This window comes from Dendrobates tinctorius, unplaced genomic scaffold (assembly GCF_039654945.1).
Source record: "Dendrobates tinctorius isolate UK_male_01 unplaced genomic scaffold, ASM3965494v1 ptg000011l, whole genome shotgun sequence".
Lineage (NCBI taxonomy): Eukaryota > Metazoa > Chordata > Amphibia > Anura > Dendrobatidae > Dendrobates > Dendrobates tinctorius.
The window spans coordinates 119,369,518-119,394,029 of record NW_027361679.1 but is presented as its reverse complement, the minus strand read 5'-3'; the positions used below and the strand labels follow the sequence as shown (position 1 = coordinate 119,394,029).

Here is a 24,512-nt window from a genome sequence, read left to right as displayed (position 1 = left end):
AAAAAAATGTACAAAATGTCAACAGGACCAGGGATTCCCAGCCAGTCTCCTATGCCGGTACTGGCCCGGCCTCAAGCTGCTTAGCGGCTGCGATGTGACGAGGGAATGCATATTCAGCTTAGAATGGCCGTTGACGGAAGCGTGCCATCTCTGACGTTCTTTTCAAGAAGGATAAACTCGGAAGGGCAAGCTTGGAAAAAAAACGTACAAAATGTCAACAGGACCAGGGATTCCCAGCCAGTCTCCCATGCCGGTACTGGCCCGGCCTCAAGCTGCTTAGTGGCTGCGATCTGACGAGGGCAGGCATATTCAGCTTAGAATGGCCGTTGACAGAAGTGTGCCATCTCTGACGTTTTTTTCAAGAAGGATAAACTCGGAAGGGCAAGCTTGGAAAAAAAACGTACAAAATGTCAACAGGACCAGGGATTCCCAGCCAGTCTCCCATGCCGGTACTGGCCCGGCCTCCGGCTGCTTAGCGGCTGCGATCTGACGAGGGCATGCATATTCAGCTTAGAAGGGACATTGACGGAAGTGTGCCATCTCTGACGTTCTTTTCAAGAAGGATAAACTCGGAAGGGCAAGCTTGGAAATAAAACGTACAAAATGTCAACAGGACCAGGGATTCCCAGCCAGTCTCCCATGCCGGTACTGGCCCGGCCTCAAGCTGCTTAGCAGCTGCGATCTGACGAGGGCATGCATATTCAGCTTAGAATGGCCGTTGACGGAAGTGTGCCATCTCTGACGTTTTTTTCAAGAAGGATAAACTCGGAAGGGCAAGCTTGGAAATAAAACGTACAAAATGTTAACAGGACCAGGGATTCCCAGCCAGTCTCCCATGCCGGTACTAGCCCGGCCTCAGGCTGCTTAGCAGCTGCGATCTGACGAGGGCATGCATATTTAGCTTAGAATGGCCATTGACGGAAGTGTGCAATCTCTGACGTTCTTTTCAAGAAGGATAAACTCGGAAGGGCAAGCTTGGAAATAAAACGTACAAAATGTCAACAGGACCAGGGATTCCCAGCCAGTCTCCCATGCCGGTACTGGCCCGGCCTCAAGCTGCTGCGATCTGACAAGGGCATGCATATTCAGCTTAGAATGGCCATTGACGGAAGTGTGCCATCTCTGACGTTCTTTTCAAGAAGGATAAACTCGGAAGGGCAAGCTTGGAAAAAAAACGTACATAATGTCAACACGACCAGGGATTCCCAGCCAGTCTCCCATGCCGGTACTGGCCCAGCCTCAAGCTGCTTAGCGGCTGCGATCTGACAAGGGCATGCATATTCAGCTTAGAATGGCCATTGACGGAAGTGTGCCATCTCTGACGTTCTTTTCAAGAAGGATAAACTCGGAAGGGCAAGCTTGGAAAAAAAACGTACAAAATGTCAACAGGACCAGGGATTCCCAGCCAGTCTCCCATGCCGGTACTGGCCCGGCCTCAAGCTGCTTAGCAGCTGCGATCTGACGAGGGCATGCATATTCAGCTTAGAATGGCCGTTGACGGAAGCGTGCCATCTCTGACGTTTTTTTCAAGAAGGATAAACTCGGAAGGGCAAGCTTGGAAAAAAAACGTACAAAATGTCAACAGGACCAGGGATTCCCAGCCAGTCTCCCATGCCGGTACTGGCCCGGCCTCAAGCTGCTTAGCGGCTGCGATCTGACGAGGGCATGCATATTCAGCTTAGAATGGCCGTTGATGGAAGCGTGCCATCTCTGACGTTTTTTTCAAGAAGGATAAACTCGGAAGGGCAAGCTTGGAAATAAAACGTACAAAATGTCAACAGGACCAGGGATTCCCAGCCAGTCTCCCATGCCGGTACTGGCCCGGCCTCAAGCTGCTTAGCGGCTGCGATCTGACGAGGGCATGCATATTCAGCTTAGAATGGCCGTTGACGGAAGCGTGCCATCTCTGACGTTCTTTTCAAGAAGGATAAACTCGGAAGGGCAAGCTTGGAAAAAAAATGTACAAAATGTCAACAGGACCAGGGATTCCCAGCCAGTCTCCTATGCCGGTACTGGCCCGGCCTCAAGCTGCTTAGCGGCTGCGATGTGACGAGGGAATGCATATTCAGCTTAGAATGGCCGTTGACGGACGCGTGCCATCTCTGACGTTCTTTTCAAGAAGGATAAACTCGGAAGGGCAAGCTTGGAAAAAAAACGTACAAAATGTCAACAGGACCAGGGATTCCCAGCCAGTCTCCCATGCCGGTACTGGCCCGGCCTCAAGCTGCTTAGTGGCTGCGATCTGACGAGGGCAGGCATATTCAGCTTAGAATGGCCGTTGACAGAAGCGTGCCATCTCTGACGTTTTTTTCAAGAAGGATAAACTCGGAAGGGCAAGCTTGAAAAAAAAACGTACAAAATGTCAACAGGACCAGGGATTCCCAGCCAGTCTCCCATGCCGGTACTGGCCCGGCCTCAAGCTGCTTAGCAGCTGCGATCTGACGAGGGCATGCATATTCAGCTTAGAATGGCCGTTGACGGAAGCGTGCCATCTCTGACGTTTTTTTCAAGAAGGATAAACTCGGAAGGGCAAGCTTGGAAAAAAAACGTACAAAATGTCAACAGGACCAGGGATTCCCAGCCAGTCTCCCATGCCAGTACTGGCCCGGCCTCAAGCTGCTTAGCGGCTGCGATCTGACGAGGGCATGCATATTCAGCTTAGAATGGCCGTTGACGGAAGCGTGCCATCTCTGACGTTCTTTTCAAGAAGGATAAACTCGGAAGGGCAAGCTTGGAAATAAAACGTACAAAATGTCAACAGGACCAGGGATTCCCAGCCAGTCTCCCATGCTGGTACTGGCCCGGCCTCAAGCTGCTTAGCGGCTGCGATCTGACGAGGGCATGCATATTCATCTTAGAATGGCCGTTGACGGAAGCGTGCCATCTCTGACGTTCTTTTCAAGAAGGATAAACTCGGAAGGGCAAGCTTGGAAAAAAAATGTACAAAATGTCAACAGGACCAGGGATTCCCAGCCAGTCTCCTATGCCGGTACTGGCCCGGCTTCAAGCTGCTTAGCGGCTGCGATGTGACGAGGGAATGCATATTCAGCTTAGAATGGCCGTTGACGGACGCGTGCCATCTCTGACGTTCTTTTCAAGAAGGATAAACTCGGAAGGGCAAGCTTGGAAAAAAAACGTACAAAATGTCAACAGGACCAGGGATTCCCAGCCAGTCTCCCATGCCGGTACTGGCCCAGCCTCAAGCTGCTTAGTGGCTGCGATCTGACGAGGGCAGGCATATTCAGCTTAGAATGGCCGTTGACAGAAGCGTGCCATCTCTGACGTTTTTTTCAAGAAGGATAAACTCGGAAGGGCAAGCTTGGAAAAAAAACGTACAAAATGTCAACAGGACCAGGGATTCCCAGCCAGTCTCCCATGCCGGTACTGGCCCGGCCTCCGGCTGCTTAGCGGCTGCGATCTGATGAGGGCATGCATATTCAGCTTAGAAGGGCCATTGACGGAAGTGTGCCATCTCTGACGTTCTTTTCAAGAAGGATAAACTCGGAAGGGCAAGCTTGGAAATAAAACGTACAAAATGTCAACAGGACCAGGGATTCCCAGCCAGTCTCCCATGCTGGTACTGGCCCGGCCTCAAGCTGCTGCGATCTGACGAGGGCATGCATATTCAGCTTAGAATGGCCGTTGACGGAAGCGTGCCATCTCTGACGTTCTTTTCAAGAAGGATAAACTCGGAAGGGCAAGCTTGGAAAAAAAACGTACAAAATGTCAACAGGACCAGGGATTCCCAGCCAGTCTCCCATGCCGGCACTGGCCCGGCCTCAAGCTGCTTAGCAGCTGCGATCTGACGAGGGCATGCATATTCAGCTTAGAATGGCCGTTGACGGAAGCGTGCCATCTCTGACGTTTTTTTCAAGAAGGATAAACTCGGAAGGGCAAGCTTGGAAAAAAAACGTACAAAATGTCAACAGGACCAGGGATTCCCAGCCAGTCTCCCATGCCGGTACTGGCCCAGCCTCAAGCTGCTTAGCGGCTGCGCTCTGACGAGGGAATGCATATTCAGCTTAGAATGGCCGTTGACGGAAGCGTGCCATCTCTGACGTTTTTTTCAAGAAGGATAAACTCGGAAGGGCAAGCTTGGAAATAAAACGTACAAAATGTCAACAGGACCAGGGATTCCCAGCCAGTCTCCCATGCCGGTACTGGCCCGGCCTCAAGCTGCTGCGATCTGACGAGGGCATGCATATTCAGCTTAGAATGGCCGTTGACGGAAGCGTGCCATCTCTGACGTTCTTTTCAAGAAGGATAAACTCGGAAGGGCAACCTTGGAAAAAAAACATTCAAAATGTCAACAGGACCAGGGATTCCCAGCCAGTCTCCCATGCCGGTACTGGCCCGGCCTCAAGCTGCTTAGCGGCTGCGATCTGACGAGGGCATGCATATTCAGCTTAGAATGGCCGTTGACAGAAGCGTGCCATCTCTGACGTTCTTTTCAAGAAGGATAAACTCGGAAGGGCAAGCTTGGAAATAAAACGTACAAAATGTCAACAGGACCAGGGATTCCCAGCCAGTCTCCCATGCCGGTACTGGCCCGGCCTCAAGCTGCTTAGCGGCTGCGATCTGACGAGGGCATGCATATTCAGCTTAGAATGGCCGTTGACGGAAGCGTGCCATCTCTGACGTTTTTTTCAAGAAGAATAAACTCGGAAGGGCAAGCTTGGAAAAAAACGTACAAAATGTCAACAGGACCAGGGATTCCCAGCCAGTCTCCCATGCCAGTACTGGCCCGGCCTCAAGCTGCTTAGCGGCTGCGATCTGACGAGGGCAGGCATATTCAGCTTAGAATGGCCGTTGACGGAAGCGTGCCATCTCTGACGTTTTTTTCAAGAAGGATAAACTCGGAAGGGCAAGCTTGGAAAAAAAACGTACAAAATGTCAACAGGACCAGGGATTCCCAGCCAGTCTTCCATGCCGGTACTGGCCCGGCCTCAGGCTGCTTAGCAGCTGCGATCTGACGAGGGCATGCATATTTAGCTTAGAATGGCCATTGACGGAAGTGTGCAATCTCTGACGTTCTTTTCAAGAAGGATAAACTCGGAAGGGCAAGCTTGGAAATAAAACGTACAAAATGTCAACAGGACCAGGGATTCCCAGCCAGTCTCCCATGCCGGTACTGGCCCGGCCTCAAGCTGCTGCGATCTGACAAGGGCATGCATATTCAGCTTAGAATGGCCATTGACGGAAGTGTGCCATCTCTGACGTTCTTTTCAAGAAGGATAAACTCGGAAGGGCAAGCTTGGAAAAAAAACGTACAAAATGTCAACACGACCAGGGATTCCCAGCCAGTCTCCCATGCCAGTACTGGCCCAGCCTCAAGCTGCTTAGCGGCTGCAATCTGACAAGGGCATGCATATTCAGCTTAGAATGGCCATTGACGGAAGTGTGCCATCTCTGACGTTCTTTTCAAGAAGGATAAACTCGGAAGGGCAAGCTTGGAAATAAAACGTACAAAATGTCAACAGGACCAGGGATTCCCAGCCAGTCTCCCATGCCGGTACTGGCCCGGCCTCAAGCTGCTTAGCGGCTGCAATTTGACGAGGGCATGCATATTCAGCTTAGAATGGCCGTTGACAGAAGCGTGCCATCTCTGACGTTTTTTTCAAGAAGGATAAACTCGGAAGGGCAAGCTTGGAAATAAAACATACAAAATGTTAACAGGACCAGGGATTCCCAGCCAGTCTCCCATGCCGGTACTGGCCCGGCCTCAAGCTGCTTAGCAGCTGCAATCTGACAAGGGCATGCATATTCAGCTTAGAATGGCCGTTGACAGAAGCGTGCCATCTCTGACGTTCTTTTCAAGAAGGATAAACTCGGAAGGGCAAGCTTGGAAATAAAACGTACAAAATGTCATCAGGACCAGGGATTCCCAGCCAGTCTCCCATGCCGGTACTGGCCCGGCCTCAAGCTGCTGCGATGTGACGAGGGCATGCATATTCAGCTTAGAATGGCCGTTGACGGAAGCGTGCCATCTCTGACGTTCTTTTCAAGAAGGATAAACTCGGAAGGGCAAGCTTGGAAAAAAAACATACAAAATGTCAACAGGACCAGGGATTCCCAGCCAGTCTCCCATGCCGGTACTGGCCCGGCCTCAAGCTGCTTAGCGGCTGCGATCTGACGAGGGCATGCATATTCAGCTTAGAATGGCCGTTGACGGAAGCGTGCCATCTCTGACGTTCTTTTCAAGAAGGATAAACTCGGAAGGGCAAGCTTGGAAATAAAACGTACAAAATGTCAACAGGACCAGGGATTCCCAGCCAGTCTCCCATGCTGGTACTGGCCCGGCCTCAAGCTGCTTAGCGGCTGCGATCTGACGAGGGCATGCATATTCAGCTTAGAATGGCCGTTGACGGAAGCGTGCCATCTCTGACGTTCTTTTCAAGAAGGATAAACTCGGAAGGGCAAGCTTGGAAAAAAAATGTACAAAATGTCAACAGGACCAGGGATTCCCAGCCAGTCTCCTATGCCGGTACTGGCCCGGCCGCAAGCTGCTTAGCGGCTGCGATGTGACGAGGGAATGCATATTCAGCTTAGAATGGCCGTTGACGGACGCGTGCCATCTCTGACGTTCTTTTCAAGAAGGATAAACTCGGAAGGGCAAGCTTGGAAATAAAACGTACAAAATGTCAACAGGACCAGGGATTCCCAGCCAGTCTCCCATGCCGGTACTGGCCCGGCCTCAAGCTGCTTAGTGGCTGCGATCTGACGAGGGCAGGCATATTCAGCTTAGAATGGCCGTTGACAGAAGCGTGCCATCTCTGACGTTTTTTTCAAGAAGGATAAACTCGGAAGGGCAAGCTTGGAAAAAAAACGTACAAAATGTCAACAGGACCAGGGATTCCCAGCCAGTCTCCCATGCCGGTACTGGCCCGGCCTCAGGCTGCTTAGCAGCTGCGATCTGACGAGGGCATGCATATTTAGCTTAGAATGGCCATTGACGGAAGTGTGCAATCTCTGACGTTCTTTTCAAGAAGGATAAACTCGGAAGGGCAAGCTTGGAAATAAAACGTACAAAATGTCAACAGGACCAGGGATTCCCAGCCAGTCTCCCATGCCGGTACTGGCCCGGCCTCAAGCTGCTGCGATCTGACAAGGGCATGCATATTCAGCTTAGAATGGCCATTGACGGAAGTGTGCCATCTCTGACGTTCTTTTCAAGAAGGATAAACTCGGAAGGGCAAGCTTGGAAAAAAAACGTACAAAATGTCAACACGACCTGGGATTCCCAGCCAGTCTCCCATGCCAGTACTGGCCCAGCCTCAAGCTGCTTAGCGGCTGCGATCTGACAAGGGCATGCATATTCAGCTTAGAATGGCCATTGACGGAAGTGTGCCATCTCTGACGTTCTTTTCAAGAAGGATAAACTCGGAAGGGCAAGCTTGGAAATAAAACGTACAAAATGTCAACAGGACCAGGGATTCCCAGCCAGTCTCCCATGCCGGTACTGGCCCGGCCTCAAGCTGCTTATCGGCTGCAATCTGACGAGGGCATGCATATTCAGCTTAGAATGGCCGTTGACAGAAGCGTGCCATCTCTGACGTTTTTTTCAAGAAGGATAAACTCGGAAGGGCAAGCTTGGAAATAAAACATACAAAATGTTAACAGGACCAGGGATTCCCAGCCAGTCTCCCATGCCGGTACTGGCCCGGCCTCAAGCTGCTTAGCAGCTGCAATCTGACAAGGGAATGCATATTCAGCTTAGAATGGCCGTTGACAGAAGCGTGCCATCTCTGACGTTCTTTTCAAGAAGGATAAACTCGGAAGGGCAAGCTTGGAAATAAAACGTACAAAATGTCAACAGGACCAGGGATTCCCAGCCAGTCTCCCATGCCGGTACTGGCCCGGCCTCAAGCTGCTGCGATGTGACGAGGGCATGCATATTTAGCTTAGAATGGCCATTGACGGAAGCGTGCCATCTCTGACGTTCTTTTCAAGAAGGATAAACTCGGAAGGGCAAGCTTGGAAAAAAAACATACAAAATGTCAACAGGACCAGGGATTCCCAGCCAGTCTCCCATGCCGGTACTGGCCCGGCCTCAAGCTGCTTAGCGGCTGCGATCTGACGAGGGCATGCATATTCAGCTTAGAATGGCCGTTGACGGAAGCGTGCCATCTCTGACGTTCTTTTCAAGAAGGATAAACTCGGAAGGGCAAGCTTGGAAATAAAACGTACAAAATGTCAACAGGACCAGGGATTCCCAGCCAGTCTCCCATGCTGGTACTGGCCCGGCCTCAAGCTGCTTAGCGGCTGCGATCTGACGAGGGCATGCATATTCAGCTTAGAATGGCCGTTGACGGAAGCGTGCCATCTCTGACGTTCTTTTCAAGAAGGATAAACTCGGAAGGGCAAGCTTGGAAAAAAAATGTACAAAATGTCAACAGGACCAGGGATTCCCAGCCAGTCTCCTATGCCGGTACTGGCCCGGCCTCAAGCTGCTTAGCGGCTGCGATGTGACGAGGGAATGCATATTCAGCTTAGAATGGCCGTTGACGGACGCGTGCCATCTCTGACGTTCTTTTCAAGAAGGATAAACTCGGAAGGGCAAGCTTGGAAAAAAAACGTACAAAATGTCAACAGGACCAGGGATTCCCAGCCAGTCTCCCATGCCGGTACTGGCACGGCCTCAAGCTGCTTAGTGGCTGCGATCTGACGAGGGCAGGCATATTCAGCTTAGAATGGCCGTTGACAGAAGCGTGCCATCTCTGACGTTTTTTTCAAGAAGGATAAACTCGGAAGGGCAAGCTTGGAAAAAAAACGTACAAAATGTCAACAGGACCAGGGATTCCCAGCCAGTCTCCCATGCCGGTACTGGCCCGGCCTCCGGCTGCTTAGCAGCTGCGATCTGATGAGGGCATGCATATTCAGCTTAGAAGGGCCATTGACGGAAGTGTGCCATCTCTGACGTTCTTTTCAAGAAGGATAAACTCGGAAGGGCAAGCTTGGAAATAAAACGTACAAAATGTCAACAGGACCAGGGATTCCCAGCCAGTCTCCCATGCCGGTACTGGCCCGGCCTCAAGCTGCTTAGCAGCTGCGATCTGACGAGGGCATGCATATTCAGCTTAGAATGGCCGTTGACGGAAGTGTGCCATCTCTGACGTTTTTTTCAAGAAGGATAAACTCGGAAGGGCAAGCTTGGAAATAAAACGTACAAAATGTTAACAGGACCAGGGATTCCCAGCCAGTCTCCCATGCCGGTACTGGCCCGGCCTCAGGCTGCTTAGCAGCTGCGATCTGACGAGGGCATGCATATTTAGCTTAGAATGGCCATTGACGGAAGTGTGCAATCTCTGACGTTCTTTTCAAGAAGGATAAACTCGGAAGGGCAAGCTTGGAAATAAAACGTACAAAATGTCAACAGGACCAGGGATTCCCAGCCAGTCTCCCATGCCGGTACTGGCCCGGCCTCAAGCTGCTGCGATCTGACAAGGGCATGCATATTCAGCTTAGAATGGCCATTGACGGAAGTGTGCCATCTCTGACGTTCTTTTCAAGAAGGATAAACTCGGAAGGGCAAGCTTGGAAAAAAAACGTACAAAATGTCAACACGACCAGGGATTCCCAGCCAGTCTCCCATGCCAGTACTGGCCCAGCCTCAAGCTGCTTAGCGGCTGCGATCTGACAAGGGCATGCATATTCAGCTTAGAATGGCCATTGACGGAAGTGTGCCATCTCTGACGTTCTTTTCAAGAAGGATAAACTCGGAAGGGCAAGCTTGGAAAAAAAACGTACAAAACGTCAACAGGACCAGGGATTCCCAGCCAGTCTCCCATGCCGGTACTGGCCCAGCCTCAAGCTGCTTAGCAGCTGCGCTCTGACGAGGGCATGCATATTCAGCTTAGAATGGCCGTTGACGGAAGCGTGCCATCTCTGACGTTTTTTTCAAGAAGGATAAACTCGGAAGGGCAAGCTTGGAAAAAAAACGTACAAAATGTCAACAGGACCAGGGATTCCCAGCCAGTCTCCCATGCCGGTACTGGCCCGGCCTCAAGCTGCTTAGCGGCTGCGATCTGACGAGGGCATGCATATTCAGCTTAGAATGGCCGTTGACGGAAGTGTGCCATCTCTGACGTTCTTTTCAAGAAGGATAAACTCGGAAGGGCAAGCTTGGAAATAAAACGTACAAAATGTCAACAGGACCAGGGATTCCCAGCCAGTCTCCCATGCTGGTACTGGCCCGGCCTCAAGCTGCTTAGCGGCTGCGATCTGACGAGGGCATGCATATTCATCTTAGAATGGCCGTTGACGGAAGCGTGCCATCTCTGACGTTCTTTTCAAGAAGGATAAACTCGGAAGGGCAAGCTTGGAAAAAAAATGTACAAAATGTCAACAGGACCAGGGATTCCCAGCCAGTCTCCTATGCCGGTACTGGCCCGGCTTCAAGCTGCTTAGCGGCTGCGATGTGACGAGGGAATGCATATTCAGCTTAGAATGGCCGTTGACGGACGCGTGCCATCTCTGACGTTCTTTTCAAGAAGGATAAACTCGGAAGGGCAAGCTTGGAAAAAAAACGTACAAAATGTCAACAGGACCAGGGATTCCCAGCCAGTCTCCCATGCCGGTACTGGCCCGGCCTCAAGCTGCTTAGTGGCTGCGATCTGACGAGGGCAGGCATATTCAGCTTAGAATGGCCGTTGACAGAAGCGTGCCATCTCTGACGTTTTTTTCAAGAAGGATAAACTCGGAAGGGCAAGCTTGGAAAAAAAACGTACAAAATGTCAACAGGACCAGGGATTCCCAGCCAGTCTCCCATGCCGGTACTGGCCCAGCCTCCGGCTGCTTAGCGGCTGCGATCTGATGAGGGCATGCATATTCAGCTTAGAAGGGCCATTGACGGAAGTGTGCCATCTCTGACGTTCTTTTCAAGAAGGATAAACTCGGAAGGGCAAGCTTGGAAATAAAACGTACAAAATGTCAACAGGACCAGGGATTCCCAGCCAGTCTCCCATGCTGGTACTGGCCCGGCCTCAAGCTGCTGCGATCTGACGAGGGCATGCATATTCAGCTTAGAATGGCCGTTGACGGAAGCGTGCCATCTCTGACGTTCTTTTCAAGAAGGATAAACTCGGAAGGGCAAGCTTGGAAAAAAAACGTACAAAATGTCAACAGGACCAGGGATTCCCAGCCAGTCTCCCATGCCGGCACTGGCCCGGCCTCAAGCTGATTAGCAGCTGCGATCTGACGAGGGCATGCATATTCAGCTTAGAATGGCCGTTGACGGAAGCGTGCCATCTCTGACGTTTTTTTCAAGAAGGATAAACTCGGAAGGGCAAGCTTGGAAAAAAAACGTACAAAATGTCAACAGGACCAGGGATTCCCAGCCAGTCTCCCATGCCGGTACTGGCCCAGCCTCAAGCTGCTTAGCGGCTGCGATCTGACGAGGGCATGCATATTCAGCTTAGAATGGCCGTTGACGGAAGCGTGCCATCTCTGACGTTTTTTTCAAGAAGGATAAACTCGGAAGGGCAAGCTTGGAAATAAAACGTACAAAATGTCAACAGGACCAGGGATTCCCAGCCAGTCTCCCATGCCGGTACTGGCCCGGCCTCAAGCTGCTGCGATCTGACGAGGGCATGCATATTCAGCTTAGAATGGCCGTTGACGGAAGCGTGCCATCTCTGACGTTCTTTTCAAGAAGGATAAACTCGGAAGGGCAAGCTTGGAAAAAAAACATTCAAAATGTCAACAGGACCAGGGATTCCCAGCCAGTCTCCCATGCCGGTACTGGCCCGGCCTCAAGATGCTTAGCGGCTGCGATCTGACGAGGGCATGCATATTCAGCTTAGAATGGCCGTTGACAGAAGCGTGCCATCTCTGACGTTCTTTTCAAGAAGGATAAACTCGGAAGGGCAAGCTTGGAAATAAAACGTACAAAATGTCAACAGGACCAGGGATTCCCAGCCAGTCTCCCATGCCGGTACTGGCCCGGCCTCAAGCTGCTTAGCGGCTGCGATCTGACGAGGGCATGCATATTCAGCTTAGAATGGCCGTTGACGGAAGCGTGCCATCTCTGACGTTTTTTTCAAGAAGAATAAACTCGGAAGGGCAAGCTTGGAAAAAAACGTACAAAATGTCAACAGGACCAGGGATTCCCAGCCAGTCTCCCATGCCAGTACTGGCCCGGCCTCAAGCTGCTTAGCGGCTGCGATCTGACGAGGGCAGGCATATTCAGCTTAGAATGGCCGTTGACGGAAGCGTGCCATCTCTGACGTTTTTTTCAAGAAGGATAAACTCGGAAGGGCAAGCTTGGAAAAAAAACGTACAAAATGTCAACAGGACCAGGGATTCCCAGCCAGTCTTCCATGCCGGTACTGGCCCGGCCTCAGGCTGCTTAGCAGCTGCGATCTGACGAGGGAATGCATATTTAGCTTAGAATGGCCATTGACGGAAGTGTGCAATCTCTGACGTTCTTTTCAAGAAGGATAAACTCGGAAGGGCAAGCTTGGAAATAAAACGTACAAAATGTCAACAGGACCAGGGATTCCCAGCCAGTCTCCCATGCCGGTACTGGCCCGGCCTCAAGCTGCTGCGATCTGACAAGGGCATGCATATTCAGCTTAGAATGGCCATTGACGGAAGTGTGCCATCTCTGACGTTCTTTTCAAGAAGGATAAACTCGGAAGGGCAAGCTTGGAAAAAAAACGTACAAAATGTCAACACGACCAGGGATTCCCAGCCAGTCTCCCATGCCAGTACTGGCCCAGCCTCAAGCTGCTTAGCGGCTGCAATCTGACAAGGGCATGCATATTCAGCTTAGAATGGCCATTGACGGAAGTGTGCCATCTCTGACGTTCTTTTCAAGAAGGATAAACTCGGAAGGGCAAGCTTGGAAATAAAACGTACAAAATGTCAACAGGACCAGGGATTCCCAGCCAGTCTCCCATGCCGGTACTGGCCCGGCCTCAAGCTGCTTAGCGGCTGCAATCTGACGAGGGCATGCATATTCAGCTTAGAATGGCCGTTGACAGAAGCGTGCCATCTCTGACGTTTTTTTCAAGAAGGATAAACTCGGAAGGGCAAGCTTGGAAATAAAACATACAAAATGTTAACAGGACCAGGGATTCCCAGCCAGTCTCCCATGCCGGTACTGGCCCGGCCTCAAGCTGCTTAGCAGCTGCAATCTGACAAGGGCATGCATATTCAGCTTAGAATGGCCGTTGACAGGAGCGTGCCATCTCTGACGTTCTTTTCAAGAAGGATAAACTCGGAAGGGCAAGCTTGGAAATAAAACGTACAAAATGTCAACAGGACCAGGGATTCCCAGCCAGTCTCCCATGCCGGTACTGGCCCGGCCTCAAGCTGCTGCGATGTGACGAGGGAATGCATATTCAGCTTAGAATGGCCGTTGACGGAAGCGTGCCATCTCTGACGTTCTTTTCAAGAAGGATAAACTCGGAAGGGCAAGCTTGGAAAAAAAACATACAAAATGTCAACAGGACCAGGGATTCCCAGCCAGTCTCCCATGCCGGTACTGGCCCGGCCTCAGGCTGCTTAGCAGCTGCGATCTGACGAGGGCATGCATATTTAGCTTAGAATGGCCATTGACGGAAGCGTGCAATCTCTGACGTTCTTTTCAAGAAGGATAAACTCGGAAGGGCAAGCTTGGAAATAAAACGTACAAAATGTCAACAGGACCAGGGATTCCCAGCCAGTCTCCCATGCCGGTACTGGCCCGGCCTCAAGCTGCTGCGATCTGACAAGGGCATGCATATTCAGCTTAGAATGGCCATTGACGGAAGTGTGCCATCTCTGACGTTCTTTTCAAGAAGGATAAACTCGGAAGGGCAAGCTTGGAAAAAAAACGTACAAAATGTCAACACGACCAGGGATTCCCAGCCAGTCTCCCATGCCAGTACTGGCCCAGCCTCAAGCTGCTTAGCGGCTGCGATCTGACAAGGGCATGCATATTCAGCTTAGAATGGCCATTGACGGAAGTGTGCCATCTCTGACGTTCTTTTCAAGAAGGATAAACTCGGAAGGGCAAGCTTGGAAAAAAAACGTACAAAATGTCAACAGGACCAGGGATTCCCAGCCAGTCTCCCATGCCGGTACTGGCCCGGCCTCAAGCTGCTTAGCAGCTGCGATCTGACGAGGGCATGCATATTCAGCTTAGAATGGCCGTTGACGGAAGCGTGCCATCTCTGACGTTTTTTTCAAGAAGGATAAACTCGGAAGGGCAAGCTTGGAAAAAAAACGTACAAAATGTCAACAGGACCAGGGATTCCCAGCCAGTCTCCCATGCCGGTACTGGCCCGGCCTCAAGCTGCTTAGCGGCTGCGATCTGACGAGGGCATGCATATTCAGCTTAGAATGGCCGTTGACAGAAGCGTGCCATCTCTGACGTTCTTTTCAAGAAGGATAAACTCGGAAGGGCAAGCTTGGAAATAAAACGTACAAAATGTCAACAGGACCAGGGATTCCCAGCCAGTCTCCCATGCCGGTACTGGCCCGGCCTCAAGCTGCTTAGCGGCTGCGATCTGACGAGGGCATGCATATTCAGCTTAGAATGGCCGTTGACGGAAGCGTGCCATCTCTGACGTTCTTTTCAAGAAGGATAAACTCGGAAGGGCAAGCTTGGAAATAAAACGTACAAAATGTCAACAGGACCAGGGATTCCCAGCCAGTCTCCCATGCTGGTACTGGCCCAGCCTCAAGCTGCTTAGCGGCTGCGATCTGACGAGGGCATGCATATTCATCTTAGAATGGCCGTTGACGGAAGCGTGCCATCTCTGACGTTCTTTTCAAGAAGGATAAACTCGGAAGGGCAAGCTTGGAAAAAAAATGTACAAAATGTCAACAGGACCAGGGATTCCCAGCCAGTCTCCTATGCCGGTACTGGCCCGGCTTCAAGCTGCTTAGCGGCTGCGATGTGACGAGGGAATGCATATTCAGCTTAGAATGGCCGTTGACGGACGCGTGCCATCTCTGACGTTCTTTTCAAGAAGGATAAACTCGGAAGGGCAAGCTTGGAAAAAAAACGTACAAAATGTCAACAGGACCAGGGATTCCCAGCCAGTCTCCCATGCCGGTACTGGCCCGGCCTCAAGCTGCTTAGTGGCTGCGATCTGACGAGGGCAGGCATATTCAGCTTAGAATGGCCGTTGACAGAAGCGTGCCATCTCTGACGTTTTTTTCAAGAAGGATAAACTCGGAAGGGCAAGCTTGGAAAAAAAACGTACAAAATGTCAACAGGACCAGGGATTCCCAGCCAGTCTCCCATGCCGGTACTGGCCCGGCCTCTGGCTGCTTAGCGGCTGCGATCTGATGAGGGCATGCATATTCAGCTTAGAAGGGCCATTGACGGAAGTGTGCCATCTCTGACGTTCTTTTCAAGAAGGATAAACTCGGAAGGGCAAGCTTGGAAATAAAACGTACAAAATGTCAACAGGACCAGGGATTCCCAGCCAGTCTCCCATGCTGGTACTGGCCCGGCCTCAAGCTGCTGCGATCTGACGAGGGCATGCATATTCAGCTTAGAATGGCCGTTGACGGAAGCGTGCCATCTCTGACGTTCTTTTCAAGAAGGATAAACTCGGAAGGGCAAGCTTGGAAAAAAAACGTACAAAATGTCAACAGGACCAGGGATTCCCAGCCAGTCTCCCATGCCGGCACTGGCCCGGCCTCAAGCTGCTTAGCAGCTGCGATCTGACGAGGGCATGCATATTCAGCTTAGAATGGCCGTTGACGGAAGCGTGCCATCTCTGACGTTTTTTTCAAGAAGGATAAACTCGGAAGGGCAAGCTTGGAAAAAAAACGTACAAAATGTCAACAGGACCAGGGATTCCCAGCCAGTCTCCCATGCCGGTACTGGCCCAGCCTCAAGCTGCTTAGCGGCTGCGATCTGACGAGGGCATGCATATTCAGCTTAGAATGGCCGTTGACGGAAGCGTGCCATCTCTGACGTTTTTTTCAAGAAGGATAAACTCGGAAGGGCAAGCTTGGAAATAAAACGTACAAAATGTCAACAGGACCAGGGATTCCCAGCCAGTCTCCCATGCCGGTACAGGCCCGGCCTCAAGCTGCTGCGATCTGACGAGGGCATGCATATTCAGCTTAGAATGGCCGTTGACGGAAGCGTGCCATCTCTGACGTTCTTTTCAAGAAGGATAAACTCGGAAGGGCAAGCTTGGAAAAAAAACATTCAAAATGTCAACAGGACCAGGGATTCCCAGCCAGCCTCCCATGCCGGTACTGGCCCGGCCTCAAGCTGCTTAGCGGCTGCGATCTGACGAGGGAATGCATATTCAGCTTAGAATGGCCGTTGACAGAAGCGTGCCATCTCTGACGTTCTTTTCAAGAAGAATAAACTCGGAAGGGCAAGCTTGGAAATAAAACGTACAAAATGTCAACAGGACCAGGGATTCCCAGCCAGTCTCCCATGCCGGTACTGGCCCGGCCTCAAGCTGCTTAGCGGCTGCGATCTGACGAGGGCATGCATATTCAGCTTAGAATGGCCGTTGACGGAAGCGTGCCATCTCTGACGTTTTTTTCAAGAAGAATAAACTCGGAAGGGCAAGCTTGGAAAAAAACGTACAAAATGTCAACAGGACCAGGGATTCCCAGCCAGTCTCCCATGCCAGTACTGCCCCGGCCTCAAGCTGCTTAGCGGCTGCGATCTGACGAGGGCAGGCATATTCAGCTTAGAATGGCCGTTGACGGAAGCGTGCCATCTCTGACGTTTTTTTCAAGAAGGATAAACTCGGTAGGGCAAGCTTGGAAAAAAAACGTACAAAATGTCAACAGGACCAGGGATTCCCAGCCAGTCTTCCATGCCGGTACTGGCCCGGCCTCAGGCTGCTTAGCAGTTGCGATCTGACGAGGGCATGCATATTTAGCTTAGAATGGCCATTGACGGAAGTGTGCAATCTCTGACGTTCTTTTCAAGAAGGATAAACTCGGAAGGGCAAGCTTGGAAATAAAACGTACAAAATGTCAACAGGACCAGGGATTCCCAGCCAGTCTCCCATGCCGGTACTGGCCCGGCCTCAAGCTGCTGCGATCTGACAAGGGCATGCATATTCAGCTTAGAGTGGCCATTGACGGAAGTGTGCCATCTCTGACGTTCTTTTCAAGAAGGATAAACTCGGAAGGGCAAGCTTGGAAAAAAAACGTACAAAATGTCAACACGACCAGGGATTCCCAGCCAGTCTCCCATGCCAGTACTGGCCCAGCCTCAAGCTGCTTAGCGGCTGCAATCTGACAAGGGCATGCATATTCAGCTTAGAATGGCCATTGACGGAAGTGTGCCATCTCTGACGTTCTTTTCAAGAAGGATAAACTCGGAAGGGCAAGCTTGGAAATAAAACGTACAAAATGTCAACAGGACCAGGGATTCCCAGCCAGTCTCCCATGCCGGTACTGGCCCGGCCTCAAGCTGCTTAGTGGCTGCGATCTGACGAGGGCAGGCATATTCAGCTTAGAATGGCCGTTGACAGAAGCGTGCCATCTCTGACGTTTTTTTCAAGAAGGATAAACTCGGAAGGGCAAGCTTGGAAAAAAAACGTACAAAATGTCAACAGGACCAGGGATTCCCAGCCAGTCTCCCATGCCGGTACTGGCCCGGCCTCTGGCTGCTTAGCGGCTGCGATCTGATGAGGGCATGCATATTCAGCTTAGAAGGGCCATTGACGGAAGTGTGCCATCTCTGACGTTCTTTTCAAGAAGGATAAACTCGGAAGGGCAAGCTTGGAAATAAAACGTACAAAATGTCAACAGGACCAGGGATTCCCAGCCAGTCTCCCATGCTGGTACTGGCCCGGCCTCAAGCTGCTGCGATCTGACGAGGGCATGCATATTCAGCTGAGAATGGCCGTTGACGGAAGCGTGCCATCTCTGACGTTCTTTTCAAGAAGGATAAACTCGGAAGGGCAAGCTTGGAAAAAAAACGTACAAAATGTCAACAGGACCAGGGATTCCCAGCCAGTCTCCCATGCCGGCACTGGCCCGGCCTCAAGCTGCTTAGCAGCTGCGATCTGACGAGGGCATGCATATTCAGCTTAGAATGGCCGTTGACGGAAGCGTGCCATCTCTGACGTTTTTTTCAAGAAGGATAAACTCGGAAGGGCAAGCTTGGAAAAAAAACGTACAAAATGTCAACAGGACCAGGGATTCCCAGCCAGTCTCCCATGCCGGTACTGGCCCAGCCTCAAGCTGCTTAGCGGCTGCGATCTGACGAGGGCATGCATATTCAGCTTAGAATGGCCGTTGACGGAAGCGTGCCATCTCTGACGTTTTTTTCAAGAAGGATAAACTCGGAAGGGCAAGCTTGGAAATAAAACGTACAAAATGTCAACAGGACCAGGGATTCCCAGCCAGTCTCCCATGCCGGTACTGGCCCGGCCTCAAGCTGCTGCGATCTGACGAGGGCATGCATATTCAGCTTAGAATGGCCGTTGACGGAAGCGTGCCATCTCTGACGTTCTTTTCAAGAAGGATAAACTCGGAAGGGCAAGCTTGGAAAAAAAACATTCAAAATGTCAACAGGACCAGGGATTCCCAGCCAGTCTCCCATGCCGGTACTGGCCCGGCCTCAAGCTGCTTAGCGGCTGCGATCTGACGAGGGAATGCATATTCAGCTTAGAATGGCCGTTGACAGAAGCGTGCCATCTCTGACGTTCTTTTCAAGAAGGATAAACTCGGAAGGGCAAGCTTGGAAATAAAACGTACAAAATGTCAACAGGACCAGGGATTCCCAGCCAGTCTCCCATGCCGGTACTGGCCCGGCCTCAAGCTGCTTAGCGGCTGCGATCTGACGAGGGCATGCATATTCAGCTTAGAATGGCCGTTGACGGAAGCGTACCATCTCTGACGTTTTTTTCAAGAAGAATAAACTCGGAAGGGCAAGCTTGGAAAAAAACGTACAAAATGTCAACAGGACCAGGGATTCCCAGCCAGTCTCCCATGCCAGTACTGCCCCGGCCTCAAGCTGCTTAGCGGCTGCGATCTGACGAGGGCAGGCATATTCAGCTTAGAATGGCCGTTGACGGAAGCGTGCCATCTCTGACGTTTTTTTCAAGAAGGATAAACTCGGTAGGGCAAGCTTGGAAAAAAAACGTACAAAATGTCAACAGGACCAGGGATTCCCAGCCAGTCTTCCATGCCGGTACTGGCCCGGCCTCAGGCTGCTTAGCAGCTGCGATCTGACGAGGGCATGCATATTTAGCTTAGAATGGCCATTGACGGAAGTGTGCAATCTCTGACGTTCTTTTCAAGAAGGATAAACTCGGAAGGGCAAGCTTGGAAATAAAACGTACAAAATGTCAACAGGACCAGGGATTCCCAGCCAGTCTCCCATGCCGGTACTGGCCCGCCCTCAAGCTGCTGCGATCTGACAAGGGCATGCATATTCAGCTTAGAATGGCCATTGACGGAAGTGTGCCATCTCTGACGTTCTTTTCAAGAAGGATAAACTCGGAAGGGCAAGCTTGGAAAAAAAACGTACAAAATGTCAACACGACCAGGGATTCCCAGCCAGTCTCCCATGCCAGTACTGGCCCAGCCTCAAGCTGCTTAGCGGCTGCAATCTGACAAGGGCATGCATATTCAGCTTAGAATGGCCATTGACGGAAGTGTGCCATCTCTGACGTTCTTTTCAAGAAGGATAAACTCGGAAGGGCAAGCTTGGAAATAAAACGTACAAAATGTCAACAGGACCAGGGATTCCCAGCCAGTCTCCCATGCCGGTACTGGCCCAGCCTCAAGCTGCTTAGCAGCTGCAATCTGACGAGGGCATGCATATTCAGCTTAGAATGGCCGTTGACAGAAGCGTGCCATCTCTGACGTTTTTTTCAAGAAGGATAAACTCGGAAGGGCAAGCTTGGAAATAAAACATACAAAATGTTAACAGGACCAGGGATTCCCAGCCAGTCTCCCATGCCGGTACTGGCCCGGCCTCAAGCTGCTTAGCAGCTGCAATCTGACAAGGGCATGCATATTCAGCTTAGAATGGCCGTTGACAGGAGCGTGCCATCTCTGACGTTCTTTTCAAGAAGGATAAACTCGGAAGGGCAAGCTTGGAAATAAAACGTACAAAATGTCAACAGGACCAGGGATTCCCAGCCAGTCTCCCATGCCGGTACTGGCCCGGCCTCAAGCTGCTGTGATGTGACGAGGGCATGCATATTCAGCTTAGAATGGCCGTTGACGGAAGCGTGCCATCTCTGACGTTCTTTTCAAGAAGGATAAACTCGGAAGGGCAAGCTTGGAAAAAAAACGTACAAAATGTCAACAGGACCAGGGATTCCCAGCCAGTCTCCCATGCCGGTACTGGCCCGGCCTCAAGCTGCTTAGCGGCTGCGATCTGACGAGGGCATGCATATTCAGCTTAGAATGGCCGTTGACGGAAGCGTGCCATCTCTGACGTTCTTTTCAAGAAGGATAAACTCGGAAGGGCAAGCTTGGAAATAAAACGTACAAAATGTCAACAGGACCAGGGATTCCCAGCCAGTCTCCCATGCTGGTACTGGCCCGGCCTCAAGCTGCTTAGCGGCTGCGATCTGACGAGGGAATGCATATTCATCTTAGAATGGCCGTTGACGGAAGCGTGCCATCTCTGACGTTCTTTTCAAGAAGGATAAACTCGGAAGGGCAAGCTTGGAAAAAAAATGTACAAAATGTCAACAGGACCAGGGATTCCCAGCCAGTCTCCTATGCCGGTACTGGCCCGGCTTCAAGCTGCTTAGCGGCTGCGATGTGACGAGGGAATGCATATTCAGCTTAGAATGGCCGTTGACGGACGCGTGCCATCTCTGACGTTCTTTTCAAGAAGGATAAACTCGGAAGTGCAAGCTTGGAAAAAAAACATACAAAATGTCAACAGGACCAGGGATTCCCAGCCAGTCTCCCATGCCGGTACTGGCCCGGCCTCAAGCTGCTTAGCGGCTGCGATCTGACGAGGGCATGCATATTCAGCTTAGAATGGCCGTTGACGGAAGCGTGCCATCTCTGACGTTCTTTTCAAGAAGGATAAACTCGGAAGGGCAAGCTTGGAAATAAAACGTACAAAATGTCAACAGGACCAGGGATTCCCAGCCAGTCTCCCATGCCGGTACTGGCCCGGCCTCAAGCTGCTTAGCGGCTGCGATCTGACGAGGGCATGCATATTCAGCTTAGAATGGCCGTTGACGGAAGCGTGTCATCTCTGACGTTCTTTTCAAGAAGGATAAACTCGGAAGGGCAAGCTTGGAAAAAAAATGTACAAAATGTCAACAGGACCAGGGATTCCCAGCCAGTCTCCTATGCCGGTACTGGGCCGGCCTCAAGCTGCTTAGCGGCTGCGATGTGACGAGGGAATGCATATTCAGCTTAGAATGGCCGTTGACGGACGCGTGCCATCTCTAACGTTCTTTTCAAGAAGGATAAACTCGGAAGGGCAAGCTTGGAAAAAAAACGTACAAAATGTCAACAGGACCAGGGATTCCCAGCCAGTCTCCCATGCCGGTACTGGCCCGGCCTCAAGCTGCTTAGTGGCTGCGATCTGACGAGGGCAGGCATATTCAGCTTAGAATGGCCGTTGACAGAAGCGTGCCATCTCTGACGTTTTTTTCAAGAAGGATAAACTCGGAAGGGCAAGCTTGGAAAAAAAACGTACAAAATGTCAACAGGACCAGGGATTCCCAGCCAGTCTCCCATGCCGGTACTGGCCCGGCCTCCGGCTGCTTAGCGGCTGCGATCTGATGAGGGCATGCATATTCAGCTTAGAAGGGCCATTGACGGAAATGTGCCATCTCTGACGTTCTTTTCAAGAAGGATAAACTCGGAAGGGCAAGCTTGGAAATAAAACGTACAAAATGTCAACAGGACCAGGGATTCCCAGCCAGTCTCCCATGCCGGTACTGGCCCGGCCTCAAGCTGCTTAGCAGCTGCGATCTGACGAGGGCATGCATATTCAGCTTAGAATGGCCGTTGACGGAAGTGTGCCATCTCTGACGTTTTTTTCAAGAAGGATAAACTCGGAAGGGCAAGCTTGGAAATAAAACGTACAAAATGTTAACAGGACCAGGGATTCCCAGCCAGTCTCCCATGCCGGTACTGGCCCGGCCTCAGGCTGCTTAGCAGCTGCGATCTGACGAGGGCATGCATATTTAGCTTAGAATGGCCATTGACGGAAGTGTGCAATCTCTGACGTTCTTTTCAAGAAGGATAAACTCGGAAGGGCAAGCTTGGAAATAAAACGTACAAAATGTCAACAGGACCAGGGATTCCCAGCCAGTCTCCCATGCCGGTACTGGCCCGGCCTCAAGCTGCTTAGCGGCTGCGATCTGACGAGGGCATGCATATTCAGCTTAGAATGGCCGTTGACGGAAGCGTGCCATCTCTGACGTTCTTTTCAAGAAGGATAAACTCGGAAGGGCAAGCTTGGAAATAAAACGTACAACATGTCAACAGGACCAGGGATTCCCAGCCAGTCTCCCATGCTGGTACTGGCCCAGCCTCAAGCTGCTTAGCGGCTGCGATCTGACGAGGGCATGCATATTCATCTTAGAATGGCCGTTGACGGAAGCGTGCCATCTCTGACGTTCTTTTCAAGAAGGATAAACTCGGAAGGGCAAGCTTGGAAAAAAAATGTACAAAATGTCAACAGGACCAGGGATTCCCAGCCAGTCTCCTATGCCGGTACTGGCCCGGCTTCAAGCTGCTTAGCGGCTGCGATGTGACGAGGGAATGCATATTCAGCTTAGAATGGCCGTTGACGGACGCGTGCCATCTCTGACGTTCTTTTCAAGAAGGATAAACTCGGAAGGGCAAGCTTGGAAAAAAAACGTACAAAATGTCAACAGGACCAGGGATTCCCAGCCAGTCTCCCATGCCGGTACTGGCCCGGCCTCAAGCTGCTTAGTGGCTGCGATCTGACGAGGGCAGGCATATTCAGCTTAGAATGGCCGTTGACAGAAGCGTGCCATCTCTGACGTTTTTTTCAAGAAGGATAAACTCGGAAGGGCAAGCTTGGAAAAAAAACGTACAAAATGTCAACAGGACCAGGGATTCCCAGCCAGTCTCCCATGCCGGTACTGGCCCGGCCTCTGGCTGCTTAGCGGCTGCGATCTGATGAGGGCATGCATATTCAGCTTAGAAGGGCCATTGACGGAAGTGTGCCATCTCTGACGTTCTTTTCAAGAAGGATAAACTCGGAAGGGCAAGCTTGGAAATAAAACGTACAAAATGTCAACAGGACCAGGGATTCCCAGCCAGTCTCCCATGCTGGTACTGGCCCGGCCTCAAGCTGCTGCGATCTGACGAGGGCATGCATATTCAGCTTAGAATGGCCGTTGACGGAAGCGTGCCATCTCTGACGTTCTTTTCAAGAAGGATAAACTCGGAAGGGCAAGCTTGGAAAAAAAACGTACAAAATGTCAACAGGACCAGGGATTCCCAGCCAGTCTCCCATGCCGGCACTGGCCCGGCCTCAAGCTGCTTAGCAGCTGCGATCTGACGAGGGCATGCATATTCAGCTTAGAATGGCCGTTGACGGAAGCGTGCCATCTCTGACGTTTTTTTCAAGAAGGATAAACTCGGAAGGGCAAGCTTGGAAAAAAAACGTACAAAATGTCAACAGGACCAGGGATTCCCAGCCAGTCTCCCATGCCGGTACTGGCCCAGCCTCAAGCTGCTTAGCGGCTGCGATCTGACGAGGGCATGCATATTCAGCTTAGAATGGCCGTTGACGGAAGCGTGCCATCTCTGACGTTTTTTTCAAGAAGGATAAACTCGGAAGGGCAAGCTTGGAAATAAAACGTACAAAATGTCAACAGGACCAGGGATTCCCAGCCAGTCTCCCATGCCGGTACTGGCCCGGCCTCAAGCTGCTGCGATCTGACGAGGGCATGCATATTCAGCTTAGAATGGCCGTTGACGGAAGCGTGCCATCTCTGACGTTCTTTTCAAGAAGGATAAACTCGGAAGGGCAAGCTTGGAAAAAAAACATTCAAAATGTCAACAGGACCAGGGATTCCCAGCCAGTCTCCCATGCCGGTACTGGCCCGGCCTCAAACTGCTTAGCGGCTGCGATCTGACGAGGGAATGCATATTCAGCTTAGAATGGCCGTTGTCAGAAGCGTGCCATCTCTGACGTTCTTTTCAAGAAGGATAAACTCGGAAGGGCAAGCTTGGAAATAAAACGTACAAAATGTCAACAGGACCAGGGATTCCCAGCCAGTCTCCCATGCCGGTACTGGCCCGGCCTCAAGCTGCTTAGCGGCTGCGATCTGACGAGGGCATGCATATTCAGCTTAGAATGGCCGTTGACGGAAGCGTGCCATCTCTGACGTTTTTTTCAAGAAGAATAAACTCGGAAGGGCAAGCTTGGAAAAAAACGTACAAAATGTCAACAGGACCAGGGATTCCCAGCCAGTCTCCCATGCCAGTACTGCCCCGGCCTCAAGCTGCTTAGCGGCTGCGATCTGACGAGGGCAGGCATATTCAGCTTAGAATGGCCGTTGACGGAAGCGTGCCATCTCTGACGTTTTTTTCAAGAAGGATAAACTCGGTAGGGCAAGCTT

General features: G+C 51.3%; 20 pseudogenes; all 20 read right to left on the bottom strand.

Annotated features, from left to right (window-relative positions):
• Positions 1–212: 212 nt before the first annotated feature.
• On the bottom strand, positions 213–331 carry LOC141057305 (5S ribosomal RNA; annotated as a pseudogene).
• Positions 332–604: 273 nt separating this feature from the next.
• LOC141055883 (5S ribosomal RNA) lies at positions 605–723 on the bottom strand (annotated as a pseudogene).
• Positions 724–1,380: 657 nt separating this feature from the next.
• Positions 1,381–1,499, bottom strand: LOC141055875 (5S ribosomal RNA; annotated as a pseudogene).
• A 273-nt stretch (positions 1,500–1,772) lies between these two features.
• On the bottom strand, positions 1,773–1,891 carry LOC141053457 (5S ribosomal RNA; annotated as a pseudogene).
• Positions 1,892–2,164: 273 nt separating this feature from the next.
• Positions 2,165–2,283, bottom strand: LOC141057301 (5S ribosomal RNA; annotated as a pseudogene).
• A 77-nt stretch (positions 2,284–2,360) lies between these two features.
• Positions 2,361–2,479, bottom strand: LOC141055867 (5S ribosomal RNA; annotated as a pseudogene).
• Positions 2,480–2,556: 77 nt separating this feature from the next.
• Positions 2,557–2,675, bottom strand: LOC141059262 (5S ribosomal RNA; annotated as a pseudogene).
• A 469-nt stretch (positions 2,676–3,144) lies between these two features.
• On the bottom strand, positions 3,145–3,263 carry LOC141058699 (5S ribosomal RNA; annotated as a pseudogene).
• A 1,041-nt stretch (positions 3,264–4,304) lies between these two features.
• On the bottom strand, positions 4,305–4,423 carry LOC141053446 (5S ribosomal RNA; annotated as a pseudogene).
• A 77-nt stretch (positions 4,424–4,500) lies between these two features.
• Positions 4,501–4,619, bottom strand: LOC141053435 (5S ribosomal RNA; annotated as a pseudogene).
• Positions 4,620–4,695: 76 nt separating this feature from the next.
• On the bottom strand, positions 4,696–4,814 carry LOC141053149 (5S ribosomal RNA; annotated as a pseudogene).
• Positions 4,815–6,051: 1,237 nt separating this feature from the next.
• On the bottom strand, positions 6,052–6,170 carry LOC141053424 (5S ribosomal RNA; annotated as a pseudogene).
• A 77-nt stretch (positions 6,171–6,247) lies between these two features.
• LOC141051434 (5S ribosomal RNA) lies at positions 6,248–6,366 on the bottom strand (annotated as a pseudogene).
• A 273-nt stretch (positions 6,367–6,639) lies between these two features.
• LOC141057293 (5S ribosomal RNA) lies at positions 6,640–6,758 on the bottom strand (annotated as a pseudogene).
• A 1,237-nt stretch (positions 6,759–7,995) lies between these two features.
• Positions 7,996–8,114, bottom strand: LOC141053413 (5S ribosomal RNA; annotated as a pseudogene).
• Positions 8,115–8,191: 77 nt separating this feature from the next.
• LOC141051427 (5S ribosomal RNA) lies at positions 8,192–8,310 on the bottom strand (annotated as a pseudogene).
• A 273-nt stretch (positions 8,311–8,583) lies between these two features.
• LOC141056767 (5S ribosomal RNA) lies at positions 8,584–8,702 on the bottom strand (annotated as a pseudogene).
• Positions 8,703–8,975: 273 nt separating this feature from the next.
• LOC141055860 (5S ribosomal RNA) lies at positions 8,976–9,094 on the bottom strand (annotated as a pseudogene).
• An 853-nt stretch (positions 9,095–9,947) lies between these two features.
• On the bottom strand, positions 9,948–10,066 carry LOC141053391 (5S ribosomal RNA; annotated as a pseudogene).
• Positions 10,067–10,535: 469 nt separating this feature from the next.
• On the bottom strand, positions 10,536–10,654 carry LOC141057286 (5S ribosomal RNA; annotated as a pseudogene).
• Between the last annotated feature and the right edge of the window lie 13,858 nt (positions 10,655–24,512).